This window comes from Vanessa cardui, chromosome 9 (assembly GCF_905220365.1).
Source record: "Vanessa cardui chromosome 9, ilVanCard2.1, whole genome shotgun sequence".
Taxonomy (NCBI): Eukaryota; Metazoa; Arthropoda; class Insecta; order Lepidoptera; family Nymphalidae; genus Vanessa; species Vanessa cardui.
Genome location: NC_061131.1, coordinates 1261841 through 1276828, shown reverse-complemented (window position 1 = coordinate 1276828; position 14988 = coordinate 1261841).

Here is a 14988-nt window from a genome sequence, read left to right as displayed (position 1 = left end):
GATGCTGTGCTCTGAGTCACAAGCTTAATGCGGTTTTATTTATTATCTCAACATACACACCACCTTACATCTACATACACAGTAATATTCTCTATGATACAAATTGAGAGGTTAGTCAACGTCTTAGTGGCAATCGATATCTGACATCACTTAATATTATTGTATCTATTCGGAGTGAGAGATCACCTTTAACTTTCAAATAACTAGGAACAGATTCCTTCACTCATTACATATTCTAGCACTAAACAGCAATATTTAGTATTATAGTGTTTCGGTTTGAAACAGAGGTACGCATGGTGTTTATGAGTTATTTAGTATTATGGTTATGTAAGGGGGGCTTACCATTTCTAAGCACCTCTGTCATTGGGCGGTGGTGACGTCATGAAAATGAAAATACAATAATATACTATATATTTAATAGTATATTATTGTACTTTTTTTAATTTATATTATGTTATGCTTTCTGACTTAGACAGAAAGATTACGACAATAATAATAAAAAAACAATAAAATTGAATTATTTTTACCTTTTTCATTTGATAACTATACCATAAAGATTAAATAAAAGCTTTTAAAACTATTAAATCCATTTAGTTTAAGAAGTTAAATAGGTTTTCATAAGGTTGTGACTTGTACGTGAATTTGAAACTTAATTGAATTTAAGGATACACACGTTTGTTCCGTATTTCGCAAAATACGTCGCAATGAAAAGACTAGTAATCTTTGCACATAATGTAATCAATAAATATCTATACATAAAAATAACTGCTCTTAAACTGAGTGGTATTTTAATAAAAGAATATAAAAGTGCAATTTTACAATACATTTTAAATTTGATTTTTGAGTTTTTGTTAAATATCATATGAATATTATTTTTTACCAATGTACAGAACACAGAAAAGCCATTCTGCGAAATCAAACTGAAAACTCACCACAAAACTCGACCGTAAAATGTCAGAAAGTTATATACATGTATAGTACGACACAACTTAGATGTCGCATCGGCAAAATTCGTAATACCGATCACATCCGAATTAAGTACGCTATCCCAAATTATCAATATTTATTTCTCACGCGAATATGATCTTTGCACAAACACTATCATATGACCTAATATATTCGTCAATTTGACGCGTCGACTTACATGCACTTGCTTTCTCTGACGCGTGAATCTATAGCGACGAATAGCGTCGAATGGCGCGATAGGGAGCTATTTCTATTGGTTGTGTAAATCGGCAGTAATTGGTTTTATTTTCATTCCATTGCATTTTCGGATGCTACATCTAATTTGTGTCTTACTATATGTATGTCGCTTTGACGTCATGTATACGTAATGCGTGAGCTGAGATGGCCCAGTGGTTAGAAGGCGTGCATCTTAACCGATGATTGCGGGTTCAAGCCCAGGCAACCACCACTGTATGTATGTGCTTAATTTGTGTGTATAATTCATCTCGTGCTCGGCGGTGAAGGAAAACATCGTGAGAAAACATCCATGTGTCTAAATTCATCGAAATTCTGCCACATGCGCATTCCACCAACCCGCATTCTAACAGCGTGGTGGAATATGTTCCAAACCATCTTCTTAGTGGAAGAGGAGGCCTTATCCCAGCAGTGGGAAATTTACAGGCTGTTACTTTACTTTACATTTTTCGACTTTAAAAGTAATGCGGAAAAATGAGGAACGAGGAAGGCCTTGAGCATGGATGTGGATGGATATAGAGGTAGAGGCCCAAGAAACGATGGGTGGATTGTGTGAAAGACGATATGGTTAGAAATAATGTTACTTGTGAGATGACGTCCGACAGAGAAGTATGGAAGGAAGAGACATGCTGCGCCAACGCCAAATAAAATTGGGATAAGAGCAAGAGGATTACGATGACGTCATATAACAAAATTTAAGTGTTTAATATTAAAATAACCGCTGTAATTAATAATAAAAATAAAAATAATTTGGTAATTGTAATATTAAAATAACCGCTTTTTACTAGATGCATTTTTATGTTTGAACGGTTCCAAAACATATATTTTTTAATTTTGTTTGTCTGTCTGTTTGTTTTGGCTAAGCTCTGGATCGGCTTAGCCGATTCTGTCGAGATAGTATGGCAGATAGCTAATTAAATAAGGAGTAACCCTGCAATGTCCACAAGGTCCCACTAACGGCTAAATATTATAAAAGCCTAATACAGAATTAGTAAGTTATAATCAAATCAGCGAAATGACTAACTTTTTTGTGAAATAAAACGCGCGAGAAGGCTCTGGCACAGATTAGTTTTAAATAGAATAAAAAATTTAAAGGATAAGCATTCGAATATAGGGTATCAGCGTACGTCGGCTTTCAAAATTTGACGAGTGATATATTAGTGACTTATTCTTAATTAGAATTACAGTAGAGATACTTTGCGACAAGAAACTCGTACGAGTACGAAATGTCAAAATGTGATAAGCGACATCGAGTATAATATTGAAAATGTACATTCGTATCAAAACGGCGTTTATCACTGTATGTATTGTTAAAATTTGACGCGTGACATACAACGTGAGTTCGTACAGATTAGCACCGATGTTACTTATACATTGCTAAATGAATTCAAACTATCTTGCCACGAAAGAAAAAAAATGTAAGGATATCTATACGTATTGCAAGTTACATTAAATCGCGTACTGCTAAACTGTAACATGCATTTCAAGAAGATCTTTTTCTTCTCTTCTTATCTCTTGCATTGAATAAACTGATTGCGAGTGATGGCGATGATAAAATATCATTAATGACATCGATGTTTGGAAAAGCAATTTAGAAATAATGACCAATGTTTGATCAACACTTGGCTTTGATTTGACTCTAATCCCATTTAATTTACCATGACCAACAGATCAAAGTTTATTTTACGTAAATAATATATAACCAACTTTTCGTCCAACATTGGATTCCAATGTCCAAGCTCAAAACCACGGAAACTTCTCAACGTCTGTTTGGGTCGTCCTCGTAAAGATTTTACGATTCTGACCCGTAATAACCTTTGCTTAAACTATAGCTAACCTATTTAAGTACCAGAGTGTCGGTAAACTGGTGAGCAATTTTGAAACAACTCGTTGTATCGTATTGCTGGACTCCACCTCTTCACCTCTTTAAGCAATCTTATAGTTTATTTCACCAAGCCACATGCTGTAAACGAACCGTAATTTGGTCTGTAAGTTACAATTAATATGTAGTATATAAATTCTGATTATAAGAAATGTCTCAGTTGTGGCCCTGATATTTGGATGTCAAAGTCAAAGTCAACAACAGCCTGTAAATTCCCACTGCTGGGCTAAAGGCCTCCTCTCCCTTCGAGGAGAAGGTTTTGGAACATATTACACCACGCTGTTCCAATACGGGTTGGTGGAATATACATGTGACAGAATTTTTATGAAATTTGTCACATGCAGGTTTCCTCACGATATTTTCTTTCACCGCTGAACACGAGATGAATTATAAAGACAAATTAAGCACATGAATCTGCGGTGCTTGCCTGGGTTTGAACCCGCAATCATCGGCTAAGATGCACGTGTTCTAATCACTGGGCCATCTCAGCTCTTTGGATGTAAGCAAGGTTTATTTTCCTTACAAAACATGCACAGTAGAATGCTTGGACTTGTTGTTGGTTGGATTATGAAAACGAGGGAATATAATACATCTGCTTGCGTGTGTTCTATAATATGACCTGTATAATGGAGTCTATTTCTAGTCCCTGCAAGCTTAGCAAATCATCACTGTAGGCTTTCTTGGCAATGTTAGCGTGACAAACATAAACAAACCAATTCATCACATGACTATTTATTCACTATTTATTTAAAACCGTTTAAGTCGATACAAGAAGTCTCTATAATCATTCGATGCTGGGGGAAGTCGTAAACACGATCGTAAAGATGTCTTCAATGCTTTGTAATCGAAATACTGCGGAAATGGAAATAGACGTGTGAAAAATAAATATTGGCTTAGTATTCTAAGTCGCTTATTGAAGTAATAAGGAAACACATCAATAACTAGGTTTATAAGTAATAAGATATTTTATCGCTAGCCGATGATACAAAGGCTAAACTTTTGAAATAAAAATGTGCTCCTCAGCTAAGGTCTTCTTACTTTTAGAAGATAAAGTTGGGAGCATATTCCACTACGCTATTCCAATGCGCGTTGGTGAATCCAAGTGTGACAGAATTTCGCTAAAATTATATACATGCAGGTTGCCTCACAATATTCTCCTTCACCAACTAGGATAAGATGAGTTATAAACACAAATCAAGGACATGAACATTCTGTCGTGTTTGCCTGGCTTCGAACCGGCAATCATCGGTCAAGATTTTCTTGGTTTTACCACTTGGCCTTCTACATTCGCATTCCTAAATATGTGTGAGTGAATTTATAAAAAGGGATGGAAGTGTGTAACAAAAACGAAAATCCATTGTTTTGACCAATGAGCGTACTCAGTCGGCTGTCAAATGATACCAAAACATGTATTTCAGTACGTAATGTTAACGTTGCTTATACATCATATGCAATGATCGTAAGGGTTGTCTATTTTTCGATTACCATTGCTGGTTTTTATGACCTCCTTAAAAATACTGCATTTGTGCAAGTGACATGAACTCTACAGTTGAGTTAGACTCTAGTTAGTATAGTTCATTTATATTTTAACTATCATTGTACTTATATAGTAGACCTTCGTTCTTTACCGCTATCCACGATATATATTTTTTGTTTTATATTACAAGTGGGTTCGGGCAAACGGTACTCTTCGTAAGTACCTATCACCACCTATAGGCGCTATGAAAATAACAATTCTTGCTCGTAGAAAGCCATACCATCAAGTAATACGACCATAATACCACCACGATATCTCATAAATAACATCTTCCATTTCCCCGAAAGCAGAACGGAACTTCCTCATAGTCGAATATCTATTGTCTTATAAACTTGAAAATTTATTTTCATTAGAGTAAAAAAATTATATAAATATCAATAAAAAATTATATAGACAAAATTGGGGACAAAGAAAACCCAAGGGATTGCTTAGATTGCTTATTAGTAAACTGGCCCACTCGCTTTTTACACTGGAAAACTAAAATACTAAACGAAATTATGTTCAGCGGTTTTTTCAGAATACGAGATGAGAGGATAGTACCTATTATAATAAGAAGCAAGAGAAGTAACATTTTACAACTCCTTTCAACACGCGACGAGTCACGAGCATCTTAACAGTCTCTTACGCCATTTTAACGTAACACCATTTTGATTCTACGTGTTTAGTATTTTCAGCTTCTTTAATAGTTTAAACTAAACAAAACTTATGGATTTTAGACTCAGTAATATAGGTATAATGGAATCGTTGGTTAAGTTTAAGTCCAAAAAACTGCCAGCCAAAGGTTAGACTGTTACTTAGAGTGGTTGTGCGAGACAGGAAATGCCTTAAAAATCGCGCTGTTGTAGATTTACAGATATGAAGGTGGTAGTTGAATCTTCAAATTCTGAAGATATATTTAAGGAAAAATTTAGCGACCGGGATCGGGATTAACATGATAAATTTGGTGAACATTACTACCAATATTTTCTCTGTCTGTCTGTATGTCTGTTACGATTTCAAAATATGATGTAAGCTTGAAACCCAAGGAAAGCCACACTGTCCAAAAGTTAGCTTGTTCATTAAAAATATAACATTTCACCTTATTGCCTCTTCTGGTGACAGTAGGGCTGGTTCCTTTCCTGCCCAGAGGATCGGAATTTAGATTCAACGGGGAAATGCTGCTAGCATTCTTGCCACCATTCCACGCGGTCAAGATTTATACAATAAGTAGTTTTGGTGCATATTTGTATATATTTAAGGACTTCATGTTAATAATTCTTATTTTAATAAATATTGTTATATAGGAAAGATATACCTAGGTAATTTTATTTACCTAGACTCCTACATAGATCGGGCGAGGCTGCGTGAGGAAAAAAAGTATCACACATACTTCTATCCTTTTAAGACAATGGTAATGTTTATATATATGTTTAATATTTATTTTCTAACAAATAACAAATTCATATTTAAGCTTATTATCTGAAGATTTAAATTCTGAATTAATAATTAAATTTATTAATTAGAAAAGTTTAGTAGAGTGTAACGAAATGTAATGTTAATTTCATGCCCAGTTACTTTAATAACATATTATTAATTCACGAATCAGTTTATAGCATATGTTTTATTATTAATAATTAATATAAAGCGTTGAAGGGGAATACATACAGATTTACAAAATATATATATCGCTATGTATGTAATTTACGATGTAGAAGAAGAAGAAGAATTGACATCTGACAGGAATGTTCGTTTGAAAAAATGTTTTAATTCCATCATCCTAGTACGTCTTTCAAAATTTTAAATAGTTTTTTTGTTTTGTTTTTTTGCTATCTCTTTCTATTTACTTGCGATTTCATGTAAAGTAGTTACACTTTTTTGTTATTGTTTGAATTCTTGTCTTCTAATTATTCGCAAACGTCGTTCGTTTGTTTCGTTGTTTCTGTTATTTAATACACAATGTCTAGCAAAAGCAAGGTTTTTTTATTGTTACATTTGTATCTCCACAAATATGTTATCCGTGTCTTGGGTGAGTTTGACTTTATTTCTTTTTTTAATGTTTCTTGTTGTTTTTTTTCTGACAGCATCTCAATTAAAGTTTTAAGTTTAAATTGTTTTTTTTGGCTTCTTCTAAGTGAGATCTTATCTTGACGTTGATATTATACTGTAGATATATTTAAGTTACTTTACTGGATAAAAGTTATGGAAAGTTAGGTTAGTTTGGGTGCTGGTAAGTTGTTGCGGTGTAATCTGGACATATTCGGGTAGCCTTCCGAGTAAGTTAAAAGCATCAAGCGTTCCTTCAAAACTCCTTTTATTTATGACATAATTATAACTGCTATATTGGCGTCGTAATGACATTTTATCCATTCCTTACATCTCCAATGCGCCAACAGCATTGAGAACTAATTTTCTACTAGCTAACTCGACCTTCAAATGCCACAATACTTTAGCATTGCTGTATTGCGGTACAGTATAATATGTTTGCTAGGTAACAGTCCCACACATAGCATAACACCAAGAATAATAGCCTATAGAAATATATATGCCAGCGAACTGGTGCTAATATATGCATCAAAGATCGCTCGGCCTTTTGGGTGCATAATTTCAATACAATAATATTATGATTTAATCAATCAATCAATCAAAATAAACTATCTTCAAGTAGGCTTCCACGAGCACTTTTGAATCGTCATTTTACAATTAAGTGAAGCTGCCACCTGTTCGGAAAGTAGATTCTACCGAGAAGAACTGGCAAGAAACTCAATAGTTACTCTTTTTCAACATTTAAAAAATAAAAAGTCAAGTTAGTTAAATACAATTATTTAAATTAATATATACTTCTTGGATGTCAACTCCTTTTGATTGTAAAAGTAACCAATAACAACGGCCTTTATTAAAAAGTAAGGGTGTATACACATATAAAAGACATAAATAACTATTTACTCGATCATACAAACTTATTATTCTCAAGAACACCTAATACATAATTTAGAAGGCTTAGCGGGGCGTTTGAAAAATAGCGTGCGTCGCCTCATCGCTCTTTGTCAGTTGCGAAGGAATTTCGCTGTGAACTCGGATGTTATTAATGTTGACAGTCTGGTTATTTTCGGAGTCAACTGTTGGAAAGTTACGGACGAGCGTGTCAACTTGCATTACTTTAGTTTACGTTGAGGAAATGTCGAGATCACTTTGAGTAGGCTCGAGCGTGCCATCACTTAAGGATTCACATAAGGATATTTTTTTTCTTGATAAATTTACTGTCAGATATAGTTACAATTTATGCCAAGAGATGGCGATACTTTAGATATTTGTTGTTAATCTATATTTGATTGTAATTTTTTTTCTAATCTAAATTAGAACACTAAGTTTATTACAGATATAGACTGTAGATTATGACTAGAATATGGATATAGTTTAAATGCACTCACACACATTAAATGAACTCTGGTGGTTAGTATTTTTAATAGCAGAAAGGTATACATTTAATTGAAAAGTAATTACTGAGTTCCTTGCTGTTACGTCAACAGTAACGACTCAAAAGTGTCACGACGACTGTAATTACTTGAATAACGAAACTTTTGATTTTGATTTTTAGGTAAGAAAATCGATATTAACGCAATGTTCCAATTTTAAAACTGTGTTGCCATTAGCAAATATGTTATTACCTTAGGTAAGTAACAATCCGAAGAATTGCAAATAGTTAATCTTACACATACAGAAATTCAAACTATTTCAATGAAAACGCAACGTAGCGTGATTCGCAGGTCATAGCATTTGATTGTCTATTATTTATGTATTACTCGCTCGAATAGCAATAACTTGTTTAATATTATAGGAACAAACATGATTTCAATCAAAGATGGCGCGGTACAACCAAATACGTTTAATAAATGACAACTGTGACACAACATTTGATACAATCTCGAAGTTAAAAAAAAGAAACAAAAGAAAATCAAAGTCAAAGTCAAAAACTGTCTAATACTTACTAATACTACTACCACTGGAGTGCGAACTCAATTAAACAAAAAATTGCCTTAAAACTAGTTTAATCTTGATATTATTGCAATATAATTATACATACTTTCGTTGTAATTAATAGTTTATAAGTGAAAAATAAAAACAAAAGAAGATCACAGAACATTCGATTTTACACATTACTTTTCTTTTTGAGTATTATATATATATATATATATATATATATATATATATATATATATATATATATATATATATATATATATATATATATATATATATATATATAAATAAAAATCGTTGGCGCGAACAAAAACTTTTAAACAAAATAGAAGCGTTTACACTTTCTTATTGATATTTGAAAATCTACCACCGGTTCGGAATTTAACACCTCAGACCTGAGAAGAACCGGCGAAAGAAACTCAGCGGGATCTATTGTTTTCAATCGAATCATTTACATTGTGATAAAATCTGGAATCAAAAAGTTACGATTGTAATGCTGTTTTAAAATAAGAACACGTAGGCAGATATTTAGCAATAATGTAAAATGCGAAAGCGAGTTCGTTTGTTACGTTTTAACATCTGAACTTATAAGTGAATTATCAAGAAATTCTGCATACGTAGTCAAAGGTATATTAATCATAGCATAGTATAATATTTTTAATGGTAATACTATAGACAATGGTGCTGTAATAAACCTTCCTATCAACATCATCTGTTGTTCATTCGTATGTTACCAACTTTGGGAAATTAAACCTACAAACCGGAACACAAGAATACAGAGTATAGCTGTTTGTTTTAGTAAAATATTTGATTAGTAGTTGGTACCTATCCCGACGGGCTACAGAATCGCAGAGTATTTTGCCCCAATAAAAAAAAAAAAACAATCATAATAATCTTCACCAGCGTATCATACGTATGTTAATACGTATAATACGCCGGTGAAGATATGTTTATTCAAAGAAAATAATAATAAATAAGTCACCGTTCTATGATCTCGCAAGGCCCAAACTCCCTCGGGATTATTTATTTCGGTTCAAGTATTGTACACGTATTAGGTCTGCCTACTGGACCTCTGAGACCTATTGTACTGTTACAAGTTTTACCACGACAATTCTGATACATTTGAGGTAGACTGGTTCGACCTTGTATACAAAGTTTATGAGGATCTTAGTTATCATAAACCACCTAAAGTCTCCTTTTATTGTGATTGTTATATTAAAAAAAAAAAAACAAGAAACCTGGGTGCCTTCAAACGAGGCGTGAAGAGGCATCTTGCGGGCCGGCATGGCGAGGGTGACTAGTGCAGCTCATTCTTGCTGTGCGTACTAGTCTTCTTCGCATTTGGATTCCATTTCCACTTACCATCAGGTGGAGTGGTATATTTCCATTTCCACTTACCATCAGGTGGAGTGGAGTCATATGCCTAACCGGATAATGTAAAAAAAAAAAAAAAATTCTTTACACTACTACACATTGGAAGTTACAATTATGACCTATTTCAAAGCTTCGAAGTAAAGTATAAATTTGCAGGCTTTCATTCAAAGCGAAGTAGAATATGTTATACTCATAAAAGCTGTATTAACCAATATTAGACTTCATACCATAAATAATTATGTCCACAAAAAAGAGTTTACATTATAAAAAATATGAAAATTACAAGAAAAATTCTTTCATTAGTACTTTTAACATCTGGACATTTAATTTCCTTTTTTACTATAAATAAAAGCGTTTACGAGTGTGACGAATAAATGAGATTGTCCTTCCCTGGAGTTCAAATTTGCTTCATACCAAATTTCATCAAATTCGGTTCAGCGACTAGTGCCAGATAGGCAGACAGACAGAGTTACTTTCACATTTGCAATATTAGAAAAGAATATATTCGACGAAATATATTCAACCACGCTGTTCCACATCACCGCCGAGTACGACATGAATGATGAATAAACAGAAGTTAAGCACATGAATATTCAATGGTGTTTACCTGGGTTTGAACTCGCAATCGTCGGTTAAGATGCACACGTTCTACACTGGGCCATCTAGGCTCGCATGTATGAATGTTTTACTTAGTCTAAATATGATTCGACTTAATAAGCTAGTGTCCATGTGTCAGTTAACCTACTCGTGTGACTAATGACTTGGAAACTACATTCTAGTTGTGCTCGTCGTAGTTAAGCTCGTCTCTGTAAACAAGTTTTTCTTTAAAACTTTGACGGTAGGTTTTGGGTCAGCGATGAATGTATTCACTTTGTACGAACCGACTAGGGAAGCAGCGAGCTAAGTCATATAAAACAATATTAAAAGTATATTACATTTGTTGTGTTTATTTTTTTTAATTCTATACTTGTCATAATGTAAAACAAAGTTGGCGCTCTCTCTATGTATGCTTAGATCTTTAAAATTACGCAACGGATTTTGATGCGGTTTTTTTTTTTAGAATTGATTGATTCGAGATTAAAGAAAAACTGATAATTTTAGATGGTTCGTTATATGATGCTGTAAATAAAATAATTCGTTAGAATATATATTGCACCCGTGTGAAGCCGGAGCGAGTTGCTAGTATACCATAAGAGAGTATGTGTTGATATTCCGCCGCATATTATGTGTACCCAACAACCCGCATTGGATAGACCCTTTTGGAATAAACTCCAGACCTTATCCGTTATGGGCTGTTTCCTTTCTTTATATACTTGCAAGATTATCTAATAAAGTAGGTGAACTGACATGTTTTTAATTAGTATAAAGAAATTAGAGTTAGATGTTCTATAACTCATAAATATTACGTATTTTTAAGGATTAATAGATATATATAATAATTTGTGTTTATAATTCATCTCGTGCTCGGCGGTGAAGGAAAAAATCGTGAGAAACCTGCAATGTATCTAATTTCATAGAAATTCTGCTACATGTGTATTCCACGAACCCGCATTGGAACAGTGTGATAGAATATGTTCCAAATATTCTCCTTAAGGGGAGAGGTGGCACCTAGCCCAGCAGTGGGAAATATACCGGCTGTTTTTGTAGTTGTTGTAAGGATTAATAGTAATACCAATCATGAAAGCCCAAGAGTTTCTTTACTTGATTGTGCCAATCTACTAAAATTTATTTGAAAAATATTACGATAATTTCTTAAGCAAAGTTATAGAAAATTTCATAACACGATGTTCAATTGTTTGTAGTTAGTATTTCGTACGTATACAAGTTCATTTTAACTACATTCAGTAGATATTAACAGCGAGGCAGGCTGCCTGTCAATACAACGAACTTTACGATACACCTGAATTGTTAGTCATCCGATTATCGTGAATAACAATGGCTCTGCGATAGCTCTTTAATTGAAATTGTTTGTTCAAAATGTTTTGTAGGATATTTATGTCTGAAATACCTTCTTTATGCTCGTCAAATATATCTACTTACTTTACTTGGTTCTTTTTAAAACCCCGTTTGGTACCCCGTACAACACATCAGATATTCTACCGCCAAACAACAGTACTCGGTATTGTTGTGTTCCGGTTTGAAGCGTGAGTGAGCCAGTGTAACTACAGGCATAAGGGACATAATACCTTAGTTCCCAAGGTAGGTGGCGCATTGACGATGAAAGGAATGGTTGTTTCTTACAGCGCCATTGTCTATGGGGAATGGTTATCACTTACCATCAGGTGGCCCATATGCTCGTCCGCCTAATAGCTTAAAAAATAAGAAAACATATTTAACTTACGAAATTTAAATAATCCTTCGTTATTGGAAGAAATTTGAGAGTCATAATAGAACGAGTATATGTATGTCCGAATGTGATATGCGACTTTGACCATAATAATTATTAGGATCACGTGTCAAAATGGCGTATCATCGTAAGTCGGTTGTCAACGTTTCACGAGTATGAATTACTAAGAAATGTATTGCCAGCTAAAACAAACTCGAACAATGAAATGAAATAACAAAATGTCTGAAAACACCTTTAATTTTTGTTCTTTCACGTGAAAATCCATGTTCTTTGTCATTTAGATTTAAATTTCCACAACAAAGTTGAGACCTAAGTTTGGGCCGCGTTTTATCTTGTCTCAGAAGACGTTCAGGTGAGACGGGCTTGTTCTTTTAAGATTTTATTTCCTAAACATTATTCCCGTGACGTGAAAATGTATTGTTGGTACCTTTTTGGCGCGTAGCATTCGCATCACGTATTTATTTTCATAAATTCGGTATACGTTATACAGGCTGTTTCGTTTTCAGTGCATAATGATGAAATATTTTTGTTTTATTATGTTCTTTTCTTACTTATGTGAGACGATATCATTGTTGAATCTTGCTTGTGGAGATAAAACACTTTCTGTGTGAAAAATATTTTATAATAATGATGTACAACGCAGTGAGATGATTTTGACAATCATAGGAAGTTTAATGCATCTTTGTTGAATAAAGATATTTGAACTACGAAACTAAATGCATACTCTGTGGTATAACAGACATGCACTTGCCGTCCAACAGTGTCAAAGAAGGCAGAAACCAACAAAATAGTACATAGTGATAGAGACCAATTGAACTTCTATGAACTAATGACCTATGCCAAATACATTTGTTATCAAAAAAAATTGCATTGACCCTTGGAAATAATAAATGCAAATCATAAAAAATACGATATGATAGTTTTATTTAATGAATGATAAAAGGTTAAACGTCTAAAAGAGAAGCATTTTAAGAGTTTGTCGATTTGGTTGCATTTTTTATTTACACCTTTATTTACTTCGCGTTCGGTCCAGTTTATATTGAAAAGAAAAAAACAGAATGAATTATTTATGTGTAATTGATTTGTAGTTTATATTATAAATCATTCGATATTATTTATTTTTTTGTAAATCAAAAGTATTAAATGTTCAATAGTTTTTAATTTACTCGAATATGTTTGCAAAATAAAAGCTATATTGGTAGTAATGTGTATTACAGTATTAAACAAAATTTTATACACATCACATCACATCACACATCACATCATCAGCCCGTTGTTGTCCACCGCTGGACATAGGCCTCTCCAAGTGCACGCCACTGTGGTCTTTCTCCGGCTACTCGCATCCAGCTCCTGCCTGCCGCCTTGCGTATATCGTCACTCCACCGTGCCTGAGGACGTCCTACACTACGTTTGCTGAGACGCGGTCTCCACTCTAGAACACACATTTTATACACACTATGGTTAAATTATTCTTTTGGTAAAATCTCTTATACATATTTTATCCAAACTTGTAAATTTAATTAAATGTAAGCCTTAAAAAGCTTAAGTAAATACAAACATAAAATTTACGAGTATATTTATTATAAGTTTTAAGCGTGTGATTTTTTGTAAACAAATAAAATTGCAAATAATTTACTTTTCACGAACAAATTTACTAAAATTATAAAAGTATTCAAATAGAGAAATACAAATGCATACATAACAGTTGATTTACATTAAATCTTGAATTAATAATATTACATTTACAACGAACACACACAAACGAAATACTAGGATCTACATACATTACGGATAAAACATGTAGGTTTCCACAGATGTTGATGAATACATATTAATATAGTGTTTTTAATATTTCGTAGCATGTCTTTGAAGATTGAATGAAGTTTAATAAAAATATTAATATATTTTGAGCTGCGATGGCCCAGTCGTGAGAATGCGTGTATCTTAACCGATGATTTCGGGTTCAATGGGTTTGGAAATGGAACCCGAAATCATCGGCTTACCAATTACCATGCATCATGTGTAAATTCAGTGGTTCTTACATGGGTTTGAACCCGTAATCATCAGTTAAGTTTTCAGCTTTCTAACTGAGCCCTCACGGCACATTTCCAATGGAACTGTAAACGATAAGACCATTAAGAGTTCATGGTTTACGGAAACATACATACTTACAATTTCCAGACTCTGGTCACATAGAATCTTTCGACCTGAAAAACCCAATAACTTGATATCACTTGGATCTTGGATTAAATTGAGTATTGTAATTATCATTGGTTCAATATACATAGTTATAATTTATTAATTAACATGTCAATCGAACATTAGGCGTTGTGGTTATCTCAAATTAATTGTTTTGAGTAGATAATCTGCTATATTGAGACATTGATGTTTCTCGGTAGAATCTTCTGTCCGAACCGGTGGTAGCCTTGCATTTAATGAAAAATTGTAACAAAACGATTAAAAAGTGCTTTGATTGGCCTGCTTGAATATTATTTTCTCACCCAGTATTATTTATGATACAGAATATTATATTTTATATCCGTAGATTTTTTTTACCTTTGTTGATAGAGCATTCATAAAAAGGCGTATCATTGCACAAAATTATAAAGTTACGCAAGGAACATAGCTCTTTTTCGATTGTAATTAATACCAAAAATTCTCAGCCTGTGTCATTGTCAAACAATTTTATTA